This window comes from Parambassis ranga, unplaced genomic scaffold (assembly GCF_900634625.1).
Source record: "Parambassis ranga unplaced genomic scaffold, fParRan2.1 scaffold_21_arrow_ctg1, whole genome shotgun sequence".
Classification (NCBI taxonomy): domain Eukaryota; kingdom Metazoa; phylum Chordata; class Actinopteri; family Ambassidae; genus Parambassis; species Parambassis ranga.
The window spans coordinates 7,067,608-7,073,607 of record NW_021144767.1 but is presented as its reverse complement, the minus strand read 5'-3'; the positions used below and the strand labels follow the sequence as shown (position 1 = coordinate 7,073,607).

The 6,000-nt window shown below is 39.9% G+C and overlaps 1 long non-coding RNA gene across 1 annotated transcript; it reads right to left on the bottom strand.

Moving 5' to 3' along the window:
• Nucleotides 1–1,690: 1,690 nt before the first annotated feature.
• On the bottom strand, nt 1,691–5,456 carry LOC114429745 (uncharacterized). Its single transcript, XR_003669909.1, has 6 exons — nt 5,414–5,456; nt 5,178–5,327; nt 4,937–5,056; nt 2,695–2,762; nt 2,360–2,540; nt 1,691–2,212 (listed from the first exon to the last, which is right to left on the bottom strand). It is a non-coding gene; the product is annotated as an uncharacterized LOC114429745 (long non-coding RNA).
• Between the last annotated feature and the right edge of the window lie 544 nt (nt 5,457–6,000).

Genomic DNA, 6,000 nt, shown 5'->3' with positions numbered 1-6,000 from the left:
TGGCTATCCCAGCTGGGCTGTCATCAAAGCCACAAAGACAAGACCCACAGACAACAAGACAAAGACAACAACTGGCTGAGGAAGAACATTGTCACTGCAGAACTGAAGAAGCTACGGGGGAGTGTTGGTCCCACTTAACCCTCAGGCGTCATTGGGACTTTTTTGTCCATTTGGGTAATTTTTGCCTCTTTACCATTTTATCTGTGTTGGTGCATATGGCACAATTTTTTGTAACAAAGACTCTCTCTAGACACATTTTAGAATTCCAATTTAAATTTTTCAAATACATCACCAATTTACTACCCTTTTGTGTCATTAGGGGACAAAAAAGTCCACTTCCAAAAAACTGCTATAAAAAATTAACAGATTAATATTTTTTCTTACTTTTTTCTGCATAAATATGTTAAACAACTTCAGCCCTGCTCAAAACTACCAAACATCAAATCATTTTGAGGAATTTAACCCTTTAAATGCCACTTTGATTACTTGATGTCACAGTCATTTTTTTATGAAGAAAACACAAAAAATGAGTTATTTTCCACAAAACAAAAGTTAGGTGGCTGAGGCATTATTTTTATATCTGTCATGGATAGGTCAAAGATTAGCCAAAATATTGAGTTTGATGCATTATTAGTTTTTGTGTAGCAGCAGTTTAAAATGGTATTTTCCACTTAGGTCCCATTAACTCCTATTATAATACTACATTTTTAATATCATAGCTATAACAACATATAACCATGCATTTCTTGATGTAAGGGTTTCATTTTTGAAAAAAATAGTTAAATTTGACATTTTCTACTGTTCACCACTAAAATCAGCCATTAACCCATTATATTCCTATGCATAAAATCCTTGTGTTTTGTGGATGTGTTTTGGATTGTGTTCAGTAGGCGGTTTTAAGTGTGTGTGCATGTGTTTGTACACGTGTGTATGTGTCCATGTGTGTGCATACGTGTGTGTGGTGTGTGTGTACTTCCGACTGTATCCTGGGGAAGCCACTCCACGCCTGTATGGACTCCCCAAGGTACACAAGGAAGGAGTCCCCCTCTGACCCATCGCCAGCAGCACATACTCAGTCACATACAAAGTGGCTAAGCACTTGGCTGAACTCCTGACACCACTGGTAGGTAACACACCACATCACATCCACAACTCCCAGGACTTTGTGAACAAGGTAGAGAAGATCCGAATGGACCCAGAAGACACCATGGTCTCATTTGATGTCACCTCCTTGACCACCACTTATTTCCAGTACAATGGGAACTTTTACAGACAGAAACTAAATAAATAAATAAACAGCTGTACAAAAAGGCCTAAGGCACTGATTCAAGGTAAAACTTTGTTGTTTACTAAATTTGTACATATATTTTTTTAATTTACTATTTACATTTGCATTCTAAGTTATAAAAATGGTGTTGATCATTTGGAAGTTGTGTGTAAAGCAGTGAGTTGTGTTTACAGTTCAGCAAAAAGATGCTGTGAAGTGGATTATATTTATACATTTGCAAATTGTGTGTTACAAAAGTGCAAACTGAGTGTAAAGCAGTGTTTTTGCTTTTAGTTTTGCAAACTCAGTGAGTGATTTTGCTATAACTATTAATAGTTTTAGAAATTGTGCTATAAGAATCATTGTTAGTGTTTAAGCAATCAGAAAACACTGTAAAAGGTACTATAGCTACATACAGATAAAATCGACTGAATGTAAATAAAGAAGACACTGTGTAAAGATGCAGTTATATAATACTCAACATAAACGTAGCTCATGCAACACACTACTGAGACCTTTTTCATCCAGCATCAGTATTTCAGCAACCTTCTTTTTCTTGCCCCATGATCTCTACACGTAGGAGTTCCAGTTTTTCCAGCAGGATCTCAGAACGCTCGCTTAGCACAGTTCTCTGTGGTGATTTCTCAATAGTGGAATTGAAAGAAGAGCTGTGAGAGAAGAATGAAATAAACAAGAGACCCAATTATGTGATGTGTTGAAGCTTTGTTTGTGTTTTACACAAATTTTGTGTGCTTTGTAGACAGGAAAATAAAGCCTGATTCATCTCTTCTGTTTGAAGTCCTTCAGGGAGCACTGACTGGCGACTTCAAAATACAAGCCAGAGCCTCGGGTGGCTACAGGCTGATAGCGTTCTCTTGCAAGGTAGATCATCAGCTCAGTAGATTCTGCCTCCTTCAGGTGATGCTTTATGGCCTCTGATGTCACCTGGAGATAGTGGAGAAAAAACAGACAAAAGAAGTGAAAGAGGAGCACGACAACTAGAACAAGAACAACAAAAAGTTTCAATTACAATTAGGAAAACGATCAGAAAGTTGAAAATGATGACAGGTATGATCTCTGCCAGATCCCCACCTTTGACTCCTGGAGAGTCTGAACAAGCTCCTCATTGTCAAGTATATTCCCCTTAGAGTTAGAGAGAAGCTCAACAATGCGGTCCTCGATATCTTTAACCTGATTGCGGTCAGCGTTGATGCGAACAATCAGCTTATTGCTCTGTTCCTCAAGATGTGGACTCTCAAGACGCACCACATCACTTTAAAGAGAGAAACAAGTTGCAGGGTTGTAATTTTCAAGGGATTTGGAGGTAGAGAAAGGAGAAGAAAGGGGGGAAAAGAGAAGGAAAAGGGTAAAGTTGTGAATGTGAGTCTTAAAGTTTGGTTAGAATTCAATATCTGTCTTGTGTCTACCTGAGCAGTTGGTCCTCCAGGCCAGACTCAGTCACAGTGAAATTGATGATTGTAACTTTAATACATTTCTGGAAAACAGAAAAAAATGTACATGCCAAAAGACACATTTTACATTAATCGAAGCCAGGATCACACACACTACAATTCTAATGAAACACTCATTAATAGGGATGTCCCGATCCGATCACGTGATCGGAAATCGGGCCCGATTACATGATTTCAGGCTCTGTGTCCTGTAGTGTAGGGGTATGACTAGGCCTGTCGCGATAAACAATAAATCAATTAATTGCACGATAAATTAAATGGGCTCGATAAGTTTTTCGGCCGCGATAAATTACATTTGCATGCTGGTTTGTTTTCCTCTCTTTCTCTCTCTCTCCCTCTCGCTGCCAAAGAGACTGGATAACAAAAATCGTCACTCCGGTGCATCGTAGCGTATAAAGGCCGTCAGACCTTATGGCCCGCGGCTTCTGTCTTAAAATGTGTCAAATCAACAGGTATTTTTTTAACTCATTGTGTAATGTTTATGTTATGTTCTGAGCAGACCAGTGGCGTAGGAAGCATTAAAAATGTGGGGGGACACCTTCTGTGGGTGGGTGGTGAAAAAAAGTACATCAGTATATTATGAAATATAATAATATGAAGTAGTTGCGATTTCCTGTGGACTTTAACAGGTTGTTAAACTATTTTACCTACAGAAGTAAACACTTCATGACTATTTCAGAGACAGATTCAACAAAAACTCGGTGACAAACAGAAACTAATTCCAAGTGAAACAACAGTTTTGTCAAACATACTGGTGCTACTACACTAACAGCCTCCATATCTGAGGCCTTCTCTCATTTACAGAAACAGAAAACTGGCAAATCCCATAGAAAAATGAACCAAACTGCTTAATGCAGATGATACTGAAACACTAAAAATACTAACTTACAAAAAGATGCATGTCTTTATTTTTATTTGCTTATAAAACTTCTGAATTCACAACAAACCTTGTGGATGTGTTTATAATGATGCCCTGCCTCATCTGCTACATCAGTGTTTCCCTGTTCATATAATGCTCCACTGTGTCCTGACGTCCATCACATGTGTTTTATTCTTGCTGATAAGAATAGGAGCAGGTGGCTGTGTGCACTGGCTAGGCGAGGCTGAAGCTAACAGGCTAACAGGAGCTAACCTGGCCTTTTACAATATGGGTTTTGTGAACATTTGTGAAATGTTCACTTTTCATGGACACAGAGCTGGATCAGTGTCCATGATGGCCACTACAAGAGACTGAAAAACTGTTATCACACAATTTATTTGATCACAATTTGACCAAATTCAACCAAAAACACCGAAGAACAGAAGCCACCTTAAAGTTCTGCACAGGCTGTGTTCAAGTCAGAATAATCAGCAGTGTGAGGTACGTGCAAAAATCCAAACCAGGACCCTGGGAATCTGAGGAGGAGGAGACTAGCTCCTAGCTACATATAGGCTGACAGCTACAGTCGTTTTGGGAAGTTGGTCAAACTTTCTATATTTCTGCATAAATATGACCCGAAACACGATCAATGCTGAATTCTGCAGGCCGACAAAACATAGCTGAGCTAAACAACAGAAAAATGCATAAACCGCTAGCGATTAGCACAATGCTAATTTGCATTGAAAAACCCATAAGGTCGCTAGCGCTATTAGCGTCACACTTTTAACCCGTTTTCTTAAACTTAAATAACTTAAAGTGCCTCCTATGAGCGCATGACGTAAGGTAAGGGCTTATGAAACATAATACTTACAGACAGATATTCTCAGACGACTAAAAAACATGTAGCAGGATGAAAAAACACAGCAGAAACTTTCCACTTGGCTCTGGAACCATTATGCTACTACGGAAGCCTCGTAGGACAATCTCAACTCAAACATAGAATTTTGGCTGACTATAGGGGGCAGCACAATAATATTTACATACAGTGTATGAATCTATCATTTATTTAAATGTTTTATTACTGAAATGTCTTTCCATACTTTGTTTCAGTGGGCTGCCTTTCTAGTACAGTGAGGCAGATGTTTAAGTCATATTTATGCAGACATATAGAAGATTTTAAATGATTCATACACTTTGAAGCAGCACTGTAAATATGCATTACTCTGTGCTACAGATGCTCCAAACCATCAACCACCTGCAGAGCAAACAGACACATACAACCCCAAGGGTCCAGCAGAGCTCATCACAGCATGGAGACACTTCCAGAGTGATTCTTACCTTTGATCATCAGATGGCTGATCAGCTTGGAAATTAAAGGGCTCAATCATCGACCGATCACTTTTCATGGACACACAGCTGGGTCCAGGTCCAGCAGAGTCTGCTCTCACATCCTGGATCCTGATAGAATCACAAACACTGACTCTGAGCTTCTTCTGGAAAAATGATGCTGAACATCATGTTACACTTTAAATGTTTAATAATGATGGAAACAAACTGCAGCTGTGACATTAACTCTGACCTTTGACCCTCAGATGGATCAACAGCTTTGAAATCAGGGGGCCGATCCTTTGACAAATCACTCTTCATGGACACACAGCTGGCAGGTCCAGGTCCAGGTCCAGGTCCAGGTCCAGGTCCAGCAGAGTGTGCAGTGTGCTGCTGCTTTGTTCTTGAACACACACAGATGTGTGAATAATGTGAGTGTGAGCTCTGACATGGAGAAGAGTCATGGACAGTCAGAGACGGTCCTCTTACCTCTGAGCTTTGGTCCGGCTCTCATGGTCCCCACACAGAGGGCTTTTAGAGGGAGGGACTCCCTCCTCTCTGTCCTCACACTGACTCATAGCAGAGCTCACACCTTCACATAAACACAGCAACATGACACAGAAACACACAGTCAGCATGTTGTTATTGATCCTTCATGTAGATGCTAACAGGCTAATCATGCTGTTAGCTTAGCATCAGAGCCTCAGACCAGGTTTGGTTCTCAGGCTTTTATTTTGGTGAGTCTGTAAACACACCAACATCTCTGATGCTGTTATTATTGATGTCACATGCTGTAAGTGGAACAGTGCACACACACATTCAGTGTTTGCTTCAGAATTCTGTCACTTCTCTCCATGTGTGAACATGTGAATAAATGAACATGTGTTCATGTGTGTTTCTGTCACAGTGTGAACAGACTGAGTGAAGCACTGAGACCTTCCTCTGTAACAGTCTGTGGACTGTTTTCTATAGAAAGGACAAACACATGAGCAGCTACTGTCTGAGCTCTGAGGACTGACAAACTTCTCCTCATGGCAAATATTAGATTTACATATTTATGAACCCTTGAAGAGAAA